Below are 13,257 nucleotides of genomic sequence, written 5' to 3'. Positions count from 1 at the left end.
AATTAAAACGCTATCTATAATTAAATTCGAATAACTCCAAAACACTTTAACTTATTTCTTCCTTGGTTGTCGTTAATTTTTATTGGTTTAATGGCCCTAATTTTACGGTTTTTCTCTTTTTAATTATAGTCAAATTAAAACGCAAATTTTGGTTTCTTTATATTTTATTCGAGCATGATATTTTCAATATTTTAATTATAAAATTTTGATTCATCTGTTATATTTAACAATAATACTGAGGTTTGTAAAAACAAAATAATAACACTAATGTGACACTCTGTTACATCATTTGTATTTCTATTAAATAGTAAATGTTAAATTAATAAATAGAGTGATAAATTAATGTTTTCCTTTTTCATCGAATTTAAATTTCAAGTGTATAAGAAATAATTGATAAATATTTAACTAAAAAGAATTAAGAAGTTATGCCTAGTGTTATTTCTCCAGCAATATTGAGATAGTTGAACTATCAAATCAAGAAACTACTACCCTTCAATGGTTCTTTCTTGGTCATTATTGTAACACTTATTGCTACTGTAGTCATTCCCATATGTCCACACGTTCTTCAATATTCTTATGTATCTAAAGCTGTTAGTTAGGAAAGTCTTGTACTACTACATATCAATGAAGAGGCAGTTAATGCATAAATAATTGAAAAACCTACTGCACAAGTTTCTTAGATTTTCCACTACGTTGAAATTCACTTCTCTAATGCCAGCCTCACAAACATGTGCTTCTGATGTTTGTCCCTTTGACCTTTGATGCCCTAACACTGTTTATCATAAAAGAACATGAGAAATTATGCAATGATCCAATCATTATTCCTTTTTACTGTATATACCAAATCAGGTTAAATGTTCAAATCCACAAATAATCTATTCACATGCAATGCACAACACATACTTGCACAGTAGAAGAGATAGGGAGATATAGATAATTGCAAACATTACAACTAAGGATCTAACACTTGATAGATAGTTGAGTAGAACTCACTTCGGTGATCCCTCAAATTAAGAATTTAATCTTTGGCACTATAAAAAAATTGTTTATTAGCTATCCATTTCTAATGGAAATTATGTTCCTTTTCCTATTGTGTTGAATTCTGACGGTTTAAAAATATTAACACAGAGGTTTTTACATTTGGTGTATTATTTTTTTCCCCTTTAAGAATTACGGCCTTTGATATTATTATGGAACTGGTGGACACTTTTTATAGAGGCAGTAAAAGGTTGGTGCGAACCAAGTTGGTCTTGGTAGCAAACCAACTATTAGAAGGGTCTTTCGAATGAAATAATAGAGTGAAGTTAGAACTAATCAAGTCCAATTGCAAATAAGTAAATCACAAGTCATTGGAGAAGTTGTTACTATGCTAGAGGCACTTATCACTAGTGGAAATTTTTTTAAAAAATCGTTTATTTTATATTTTTAAAATCAGTTAAATAATTGATTTTTAGAAGTTGGAGTTTTAAAATCAATTATGAAATATTCAATATTAGGTTTTAAAATCGATTATATCATAACTAATTTTAAATTTTAAATTTTTAAAATTGATTATATCATAATTAATCTTAAAAATAGTAATTTTTTTAAATATTTAATTTATTTTTGGAGTGTCTTAGAACAAAATCTGCAAATTAATACATACAAGGCAAAATATCATTATTATTCAATATTTATTTTTTATAATTAATTTCATATAAATGAAAGTCGTTAATCAATAAATATTAAGATTGGACATAAGCTTAAAAGGCAAAAACAAACTAACTGAGCAAAAGAAGTATACGATGGACAAGACATTCTAACATCATGAGATCAAGGGGTTACAAAGCAAGGGATAATAATACATTTAAATTCACAGAGGACATGCACAGAACTAAACAGTAATGCGACTACACAGCTAAAAAAAAAAAAAAAATTTGAATTAGTCAAGGGACTAACCTTTAGCAAATGATGGATTGACCTTATGACAAACATTTTGTCCATGTCCTAGTTGTCTCCTCTCAACAACATTATTACGGGTCCCTCCTTCATTTAACTTATTAGTTGGAGAGTGATGACTTCCTTCAAGTTCCCCTACTTCAACCAAATGTCCATCAAAATATATTGATTCACAAAATAAGAAAAATGCTAATTTTTGACGGAAATTTCTGACGAAAATAAGTAAATTTCTGACGGATTTTACTTTTTTCGATAGATTTCCGACGAATTTTAATCCGTCGGAAAAAGTGACGAAAAAAAAATTCGTCGGAAATAATTTTTCTGACGGAATTTTCCGACAGAAAATTTCGTCAGAAAATTCTGTCAGAAATTTTCGATGGAAAAATTTGTCAGAAATTGCTGTCAAAATTTTTGACGGAAAAATCCGTCAGAAATTATAATTTTTTTTATAATTTTAATAAATTTATTAATGTAACAACTCTCATATTTGGCCTCTCAAGGGTTCTATTTCACAATATTTCACTGTTTAGCGTGTTTTATCCTTACTTGTGCAATTTCTGGGAGACTTCCCAGAAGGTCACCCATCCCAGTACTACTCCAGGTCAAGCACGCTTAACTGTGAAGTTCTGATGAGTAAGCTACCGAAATGTCTATGTATGTTGTCAGTATAACTTGTACAAATTAATTCATTTAAGTCATCCTCAAATATACAATCTCATATTTGTACTATAATGATAATATATAATAATTTTATATTACGAATAATAATAATAATAATAATAATAATAATATATTTAATTATTCTTTATTTATATGTACTTACTTTTATAATTAAAAACATATTTATATCATAAATAAATTAAACTTTATTTTTATAAATTTAACATATAGATTTTTATATTTTTAATAGTGTTAAATTATTATAAAATAAGTCTATATGATTGTAGTTCTACCCAAATATTTAAAAATTATCTATGATAGATAAATAAGTCACACTTAAAATATATATTTTTAAAGAAAGTTAGGTTCAAACCAAGTAAATTATAATAAAATATAGTATAACCTAATTTATTTTCATCTTTAATACTAATCGTAGATATAAAAAACTTGTAATAAATAATTATAATATATATTCATACCTTTAAAAGATATATAAAATTTTTAATACTACAAATATATATAAGAAATTAAAAATAATAAATTAAAAATAAGAAATTAAAAAAAGAAATTAAAAATAAAAATTAAAAATAATAATTAAAAATAAGATTTCCGACGAAAAATTCCGTCGGATTTATTTTTTCGTCGGAAATTTTCGACAGAATTTTCCGTCAAAAAGTTTCTGTCAGAAATTTCTGACGGATTTATATTTCCATTGGAAATTTTCGACAGAAAATTTTTGACGGAAAATTCCGTCAAAAATTTCTGACGGAAATATAAATCCGTCAGAGGAAATTTTCCGTCAGAAATTTACATTTTAGTGTCACCTGCCCTTATAACTTCGTATTTCTTTAAGAGTCTGGGTTCTAAAGGTCTTCTACTCAAATCACGTAGAACAGCCTGAAAAAAATAACATTAAATGAAGCATAATTAATAATTTAACAATGTCACATTCACACATACACACATAAATTTAGGTTGTGTTTAAGTAAACAACTTAGTTAAGCACTTATTTGATAAGCTTTTATCACATCAACATGAAAACTTATTCATAAATTTAACCATTAAACTTGCTAAAATAAGTTAATACAAGCACATATGAGTCATAGGTCATTTTCATAAGCTCATATAAATTCCAGATCCTCATCCAAGGATTCAGTTTTAAAGTAAACAGAAATTGAAAACAAACTGATCAAAAATAAAAAGCGAGATACATGATGAATTGAAGAGGTAAAAAATAAAATTATATATAGCAAGTGTGAAAAAACAAAAATTAACCTACTTCTCAAAAGATCCACAAAGTTCAATTTGTAAAAAGTCTTCGTGATATTTCTTGCTTTTTTGAGTTAATTGTGTGGTGTATAGGACCTGTCATTCTAAATTGAAAGAAAAAGATATAAGTGAACAATAAATGAAGATGAAAACAACGAAAATAATCAAACTAGAAAACAAATTCAACCTCTAACATGATGAACTTAATTTGTATTCTAAATCCACTATATATATTAGATTAACACAGTTGGCTAAATAGAACAGCTAAATTCATCATTGTGATTTGTAAAATTATATGAACCAAATATAATTAGAACCTCTGTGTTAATATTTCTAAACCATCAGAAGTTAGCGCAATAGGAATTAAGCTGAAAACAAGATTCAAACAAATTAATTTGGGAATATAGAAATTAAACTATAAATACCTTTTCGTGTGCTGCTTCCTTGTTTTATATAAAACCTCCCCCTATGCAAAAAGAGAATTCAAATACATGATTCAATCAAAGACAAAAAAAACACCATGAACAATATATAAAAGGAACCAATAATGAACTCACTTGAAAGGTCACGAAAACCCTAGATACATTAGGCGATGCAACCTTCACTTCATTTAGAAACAACTGGAAGCATCTGAAATGGGAAGAACAATATAATAAAATCAACGAAAATAGAGAGAAATGGATGTGACTCCATGTTCGAAAACTCACCTTAATTAGATTTGATGAATGAAATCAAATGAATGTAATTTGAAATTGGTTGAATTTGAAGTGCACAGAGAGTACAAACTTTGTTCAAAGAGTGACTTACGTTTTTGATTGCTGAACGAAAGAGGTGTCTTTTATTATTTTTAATTAATTAATTTTTTTTTAACGTGCATGTGTTAAGTTTTTTTTTATAAAAAAAAAAAACTTGTTAAGTAGTTCTTTTAATAACGTGATAACACGAAAGATAATAAGTGACATGCTTGATCCAATAAATAGGTGACATGTACCTATGAGACCTATCATGTGTCGACAACAAAGGGAAAAAAATTATAATATTGTGGCAATTTTAAATTGTCATAATTTGTGTTGCTTAAAGAAAACTGTCAAAATTATAATAGTTTCTGCTTGTTTATTAGGACCGTAAAAAATTAACCGCTAGTAAACAAAAAAAAATAATATATATATATATATATATATATATATATATATATTGTTTTGAAAGAATTTATTTATTATAATTATTGTTGTAACGAGTATTGAAAATTACCAAGGAAGTTTAACTTGGTTGAATATGATGCATGAGTGTTTCAAACCTCTCCTAGTCTCCTTAGTATCCATGTTCTATTCTCATATATTAAAAATATATTGAAAATTGAAGATACATAAAGGAGAATGAGTCTCTAAATTTCAAATTTCCATTATAGCTCGATCTTTATTATCTCAAATTATTCTCTAACTGTATTTTTTTTTGTTTACACTCTGTTTTATACTTTTCTTTGTGTATGAATATGACAATTCATTAGACATGAATTATTGTTATTTTATGTTTATAAATTTTAAATTTAAAACACATGTTTAGTTATTAAAAAAAATATTAAAGATGGTCATTGATCAATTTTTTGATAGAGACTTATTATGGACCAAACCGATGATATTTTACACCAATAAAATTTTACAAAAATATCAAATTAGTATATATTGAATAAAAAAATCCAAAGAAAATTAGGGAATTGAGTAAATGCGTTTACATGGCTTCACTATACACTACATCATGCATAAAACTCTCACGTCCATAAAGTAGTCATTTACATATAAAAGCAAAACCAAATAATTGTTTTTGTTGAAGAAAAAAAATGCCTGAAAAGGTAGCAATGTAAAGTTATGGAATACACTTTCCAAGTTTGGAACAATATCAGAAGGCGAAGGACATAATTATTTGGCCACTACATGTAAAATACTTGTGTTAACGTGTTTGCATAGTGAGTGACGTTGATCATTTGATACATACCAAAGGGAATAAAAAGGAAAAATTAGATTGAGTGATTGAGAAGATAGTGAGTGAGTGAGTGAGGGTGTTTGGGAAACACTCAAGTTCTATTTTGACACTCACCTTTGCATAGGAAAGGAAGGCCCCATTGGGCTATTATTGGCGATCCATGTCCCGTACTGTGCGGGGATTTTGTCGCCTTCATCCAATCACTTCGTCCCATTCCCCTTCAATCTTCGTTATAAATTAAATACCAACATAATATTGTGTGTGTAAAAATGTACCTCATGATTTTTCAAAGTTATACAACAAATGTGATTCCTAAATCAAGTTTTATATTTGAGTTTCCTTGAGGCACCCCAAACAAAATAAATAAATAACATGCATGAGATTCAATGATTACTAGTTTTCTTTTACACTCTATAAGGGTGAATCATGTTAGGGAATAAAATTAATATAGATAATAAAACTCTTTCATTAAATATTTAACATAATTATATATTTAGAATTCATACATGAAATTACTAATTGAATTGAAAAAGCTCTCTACCAGTTGATTCATATACTCCATAGTTAAAAATTACTTTCTTTGTTCCAAATATTTATTCCTTTTAGTTCTTGTTTTGTCTCAAAAATAGTTGTCTTTTTTAATTTTAGTTAATACTAGTATTTATTTCTCTCAATTATACACTAATTAAAAAAATACCATTAACTATTTAATTTTTTTTTTTTAAGTTTAAACAACAAAATTGAGATACTCTTCGTCTCATAATAAATGTCATTCAAGATTATTTTACATAGAAAAGTCAATAACTAGATGGGAGAGAATAATAACTTTACCAAAATAACTTTATCTTGTAGTATCTTCTTTGCTATTAACGATGTAATACAATAACTATTTTCTAACGAAAATTATGAGAGTTATAAATGAAATTTTTTTAATTAATGCTACAATGAAAAAGTTAACATAACTGTTATTTGAAAACTCTTTTTTTTTTCAAATGCAACAATTAATTATGATGGAAATGAAGAGAATATTAAATAAAAACTTATAGTCTACATTTACTTATATTAAATATACTTAAATGTATTTTAAGTGTATTGAATTTAAGATAAATTTATTTTTGTTCTATTAAATTTAAAAATTATTTTTTAGTTCCTATAATTTTTAAAAATATTATTTTAATCTCTTATGTCACCAATAACTTATCTAAATATGCTGGATTGAGACAATTATGCAATATCAACTGAGTTTAATGTAATATTTTTATTAACAAAGATATTACATAGGTAGACTTTATGCAATAATATTTGATAAATTCTCTAATAAAATTTGAGTATAAGAACTAAAATAAAATTTTTAAAAATTCTAGAGACTAAAAAGACCAATTTTAGAAGATGCTTAGAGCATGAGCAGATAGCCCATGTCATGGAGATGATGGTTATGGTTATGCAACAACATAATGCCTACTTTGCTAGGATGGATGCTGAGAGAGCTGCAGCTAGTGTAGCAAGACCAGTTGGGTCATAAGAGAGTCGGGACTTGGCTGAGTTCAGGACGTGTAGTTATTGTAACGTAGTTAGTAGACTGGAACGGGACATTCCTAAATTGGAATGGGTCGTTCCAAACTACTAAAACAAGGGTGATTTAGTAGCCTAGAACGGGCCGTTCCCAAACTGGAACGGACCATTCCAAACTACTAAATAGGCCTATGAATTTTGGACTAGAACGGGTTGTTCCAAAATGGTCATTGTGAGTTAAATTCCACTCTAGAACGGGCCGTTCCGATTTTAGAATGGGCTGTTCTAGATGTGCCAGAACGGGCCGTTCTGCATGTAAATTTTACACATGATGAAGGAGCCTAGAACGAGCTGTTCCGGATTTAGAATGGGCCGTTCTGGCCAATTCAGACTTCTATAAATAGGACTTGTGGGTAGTTGAGGAGAAATGGAGGTTTTAGAGAGAAGGGCTCTGATACCATAAAAGTGTAATGACCCGCCGTGGCCGTCACACTACGAAACAACACTACACACTACTAGAATATATATACTAAAATAGTATAATAAAATATTTACAACACAAGTTACTAATCAAGCAACCAACAAACAATCAATTATATACAACAAAGTATGCTACTATAAGGTAGCCTAAAAAGAATATACATCTTCAGGCACCTCCTGTGACCTCTAGCAGCTATCTCCCAGCCTATCCCTGCCCTGCTCCTATACAACATATGATCATCGCAGTTCAAATCACATGGAAACATGCAAGGGTAAGCTAGAGACAATAAACAACTCATAAATATCAAATATGCAACATAACAACTATATAATCATCTTCACATCCGACATAGAAGACAAACAACACATATATTACACATCTTTCAACAACATATGTTTAAAACAGCTTTCAACATAACAATACTATCATCATCCTCAACAGGGTCAACATACAACACAATCACATCTTAACAACATAACAACATAGATACAAACTCTTATCAACAACAAATCAACTCATCAACAACTTATGCGTCGTCACACATTTCAACTTGGAGATCTCCAACAACTGAGGTTGAGCAGTCTAGGTGGCATAAACCCTACCGAATCCAGCGTTTGACCTATCTCAACCAGGTCAGGTATAGAACAACGTTAGGAACTCCGAAGAGAACCAGGTTTAAACAACAATAGGCGATTGCTCAGGTGTGCCACTTAGACTAGGAGGTCTAGTACTACTGTCAAGACAGAAGGGTTTGGGTATGAGCCTACCACGGCCTTGGCTAGCATCACCAATCCACATATGGAGTTAGCCCACCCACTGTCCTCCAAGTACCACGCACCCTTCAGTACCTAGTCAAAAACTACATCTCTAACTAGATACCTTACTCAAATTGGTCATTCAACCATGACATGGATCGACTACTTCCATGTCGCCCACACAATACTAAGGGATTCAACTTTAAAACAACTTTCAACTTATCTCCTTAGTACTATGTATCTCAACATAGGACATATATCTTCATCATATGTTCCCAACTTTTCAACTTTACAATAATAGACACCATAAAAACTTTACAACAATAAATATCTGACCGCTTGTAATCGGTATAGCTCGGCCTGACCCCTATACCGTGGTCGCTTTGTACACGTGTGCCTCGACCTTGCCCACACACGGGATCAACTAAGTCCTAGAGGAGAACAACATAACATCCACTCCAAGGGACAGCTTCCCAAGGAGGGTTTTTCAACAAATTGGGCTCTTAGAGCACCACAACTATCTCAATCCACTCAATGGGATGAGCAACTTCGAAAACATCTCCCCTAGTCCTAGTAATCAACAACTCATCATCACAGCTTAACAACTTAAACAACATACAACTTTTCAACTCATCATCTCAATCAACATTCAACTTGAACAACATAGTTTATCAGCACAACAACTCATCAACATTGTTTAACAGCACATCTAAACAACTCAACAACTCATTTCAACTTTAAACAACACAATATTAGCTCAACTCATAATTTACAACTCAATCATCATAAGGTAATCTCTTTTCAACACATGGCACAACATACAACTTTATAGTAACATACAACTCTCCTCTAACAACTTAACAACACAGTCTACTAATAACGTACATCTATATAAATCTCATTTACATCCCATCTCCATCATGAAAGCATCACCAACAACATCATTAATAAATATTTAATCATATATTAGCAACACACAACATTTTCACCTTGTAACACAACTCATATACAACCAACAAATTTACAATCTAGTTTCCCTTACCTGAAGATTGACTCTAAAAGCCAAGAATCTGAAAGGAAGAAGAAGAAGAAGAAATATCCTCCAAAGCTTGACTCTTGAACTTCAATCCTCCAAAAGTAAGCTTTCTAGTCCAGAACCCTTCTCTCTAGAACTTCTCTCTAAAACCTCCATTTCTCCTCAACTGCCCACAAGTCCTATTTATAGAAGTCTGAACTGGCCAGAACGGTCCGTTCCAAATCCGGAACGACCTGTTCTGGGCTCCTTCATCATGTGTAAAATTCACATGCAGAACAGCCCATTCTGAAACCAGAACGACCCGTTCTGGCACGTCTAGAATGACCTGTTCTAAAATTAGAACGACCCGTTCTGGAGTGGAATTTAACTCACAATGACCATTTTGGAACGGCCCGTTCCAGTCCAAAATTCATAGGCCTATTTAGTAGTTTGGAATGGTCCGTTCCAGTTTGGGAACGACCCGTTCTGGACTACTAAATCACCCTTATTTTAATAGTTTGGAACGACCCATTCCAATCTAGGAATGTCTCGTTCCAGTCGACTAACTATGTTACAATACAAAAACATATTTAAATTTATTAAATATTTCTTAATTCATCTGCATTAACTTTTTTTAATAATATACATTAACCTTAAAGGACAAAAGATTTGAGAAGGAAGGAGTATATAAGGTTAGAATCGCATCCAAAATTTTGAATAAAGAAAATTATGCAAGTATGTTGTGCAAAGAAAAGTGCGTTTCATATTCAAATTTAAGTTAGCATTAGTTTTACTGTAATATAATGAAAAGGAAAAATATTCACTAGTACTCTAAGAATTCTAATCAAGAAATTAAAGATATAAATTTTGTTTTATCGAAAAGTATACCATTTTATTCCTCATTATTTTCAATATAATTTTGATAAAAAGCTTTTCATTTTTTTTCTTAAACAGTGATTTTAGGACCCTAGTTAATAAGATCCCATGAAAGTCCTATATTTATTTGAAAGAATACAATACATATTTTTCTATTATAAACTTACAATGGTGTATACCATTATATTTATTATTAAGTAACCCTGGAGTGAATTTCATTTGAAAATGCTCTAACATTGCCATTTCTGTAACGGAAAAAGGAAAAGAAAAAAAAAAAAGTTAAAGGGCATGACGAAGGTGGAATATCCATCTCTGCAAGCTATTTTTGTCCTCTGTTTTTGGGGCCAAGTAATATGTCGCAACATGAAAGAGCAATCAAAATTCAAAAAAGTTGGATGGGATCACATGCGTACATTTTCAATATGCATGATTGTGATATTAATATTTTAGGTTTCATGGGTGGAAAAGAGCTGTATAATGTGGTGGGGTAGACCACTGTGATGATGGCGCATTCAAGTTTATTTCCATTAAATTTACCATTTCTTCTTCAATAGTTGGCAGAGTTTATATTTATTATTAATATCATTTATATATGCAGCAATTGCATTTCCCCTGCCATCATCACTCACCCCATCCAAATAATCAATGAACCCAAGAATTCGTTTTTCTTTTAATGCACATTTGTTTATCACGTGTTTATTAGGAACCCTTATTATTAATAAGCATGGTGTTTTGAACTCGAGGTGAATATAATTCCATTTAATGGTTCATTTCATACTTAATTAAATTATAACAATTACTACGTATGAAATTTAAACACCTTGATAATTGAATCCAATTTTTTTTTTTAACTCAATGAGATTACATAATATTCAAACAATTAATATAATATATGTATAATTATATGTTGAAGTTGTTAAGTTATTAAGTTGTTCGTGTTGTAAGTTGTCGAGTTGTTTATATGATGATGTTGTTAGCAAGTTAGAAGTTGTAAAGTCTAAGTTGCATTAAATGTTGATTTAGTTGTTTATATTATATTGTTGCAAGTTAATGTTGTGAATATTATGTTAATTTTTTCCACAAGTTAAACCCCTTTTTAATTTTCTCTTGTAATTGAAACTACAATAATCATATTTTGAATGGAAGCATAACAAAATTAGTAGGATAACTTGTTCATCTGGTAGAGAGTTACGTAGTTAAGGGCCCATTTTTAGTGATGTCACTTTAATGTGACATAGTGGTGGTATAGACATTTAATCAATGATTAAAAATATTTTGTGTATAATTATGAAGTTTATGTGAATTATATGTGTATATGATGTATACGTAACTCTATAAGGGGAGTTATGTTTTTCGTATTATGTTTACTACCCTATACGTGTGTAAATTGCATGAATGACCAAATAACTGTTGTATGATAACCCTAAAATAGTTAAATGTTGTTTAGTAAATCTGTTGTATAGTAGCTGAATTATATTAAGTATAAAAATATACTAGATCATTGTAATTTTAAAAGTCAATAAATTATTATAATATATTTAAGATTCAATTATTGTATAAAATTATTTTATAGTGATAGTAGATAATACTTTTTCTCAATTTGTAACTACTAATTCGTAAGTCTCTTAATCTTTAAACAACAAAAGTAATATCAGGGTAAGAAGATTAAATTAAAGAAAAAATAATAATTAATAAAAGACAACAAATAAGGAACAAATTGTGAGTACACTCAAAAGTATATATAAAAAATCAATTATGATTGCACGCATTTTTAGTTAATACACATCAAATAATAATAGTTTATCATTTTAGAAATTTCTTAACTCTGTTACGCTTAACTCCTCTTTTGATCAATCAATTTATGTCAATATTTTTTGGCAATCTAACAACTACTAACTCCCAACATGAGTAGTTTTGAGTATCGGTTTCAATTCCAACATTAGCAATAGTTAAAACCAAATCAAACAACTCTAAAAATTTAAACAAAATCTTATAACACAATATTACTTCATATTCATACTGTAAACAAATTAAAAAAAATATGAGACTCTATACCTGATTCAATCTTTTTTGTTTCATTTATTTCAACTTGCAGATCATTGACATTTTGCCTATGAAATTTGAGCCAATTCAATCAAAGCTTTAACAGTTGTGAGACTTAAGGAACTACATAATAAATCAAGTAGTCGACTTCTTATGCTAAATGTAGACTCGGATGACACAGGAATGACCAATATATCTCTAGCCAAGCAAGAAAGCACATGATATTTGTTTGATTTCATTCTCCACAAAGTCAAAATGACAAATGCATTGTTGTTTTCTTTAACATCATCCTTCCAATACTTATCTAACTCATTCCTTTGCATCTCACCTTGTATTTTCTTTATTTCCAAACTAAATTGACTATCTCAATCCTCATCTTCATCATTATTGTATGCATTACTCTGTGAGACAATGTTTAAAGCGGATGTGTATTACATAATCCATAAACAACCTTTTGGTGAGATCTTCCAATTTTTTCAAAATCTCTATGCTTTTCTCAATACCATACATTTTCTTAAAACAAAACTCAATATATTCAAATTTAAAGCAAGGGTCAAGAAGAACAGCCATAGACAAAAGATAATTGATCCCACCACTTTTCCAATACTTGTTAAACATCAATTACATATTTGTTGTCATCTTTTGTATCATTGGATCATCATTATGCCTCCACTTATTTAATGATTTTTGAATAAATTAATTTCTTAAAGACAACGTTAGTTGTAACA

General features: G+C 29.5%; 1 long non-coding RNA gene across 3 annotated transcripts; it reads right to left on the bottom strand.

Moving 5' to 3' along the window:
• Nucleotides 1-403: 403 nt before the first annotated feature.
• On the bottom strand, nt 404-4,860 carry LOC109804095 (uncharacterized). 3 transcript variants are annotated; one of them, XR_014432084.1, is made up of 7 exons: nt 4,575-4,860; nt 4,425-4,497; nt 4,293-4,333; nt 3,878-3,971; nt 2,485-3,495; nt 1,939-2,073; nt 404-772 (listed from the first exon to the last, which is right to left on the bottom strand). It is a non-coding gene; the product is annotated as an uncharacterized LOC109804095 (long non-coding RNA). The 3 variants fall into 3 exon arrangements; XR_002240213.3 differs by having other exon boundaries at nt 3,423-3,495; nt 4,575-4,846; XR_014432083.1 differs by having other exon boundaries at nt 1,939-3,495.
• Between the last annotated feature and the right edge of the window lie 8,397 nt (nt 4,861-13,257).

The sequence above is a fragment of the Cajanus cajan genome, chromosome 3 (assembly GCF_000230855.2).
Source record: "Cajanus cajan strain Asha chromosome 3, NIPB_CcT2T_4, whole genome shotgun sequence".
NCBI lineage: Eukaryota > Viridiplantae > Streptophyta > Magnoliopsida > Fabales > Fabaceae > Cajanus > Cajanus cajan.
The sequence above is the reverse complement of the archived record's forward strand: the minus strand, read 5'-3'. Positions and strand labels throughout refer to the sequence as shown.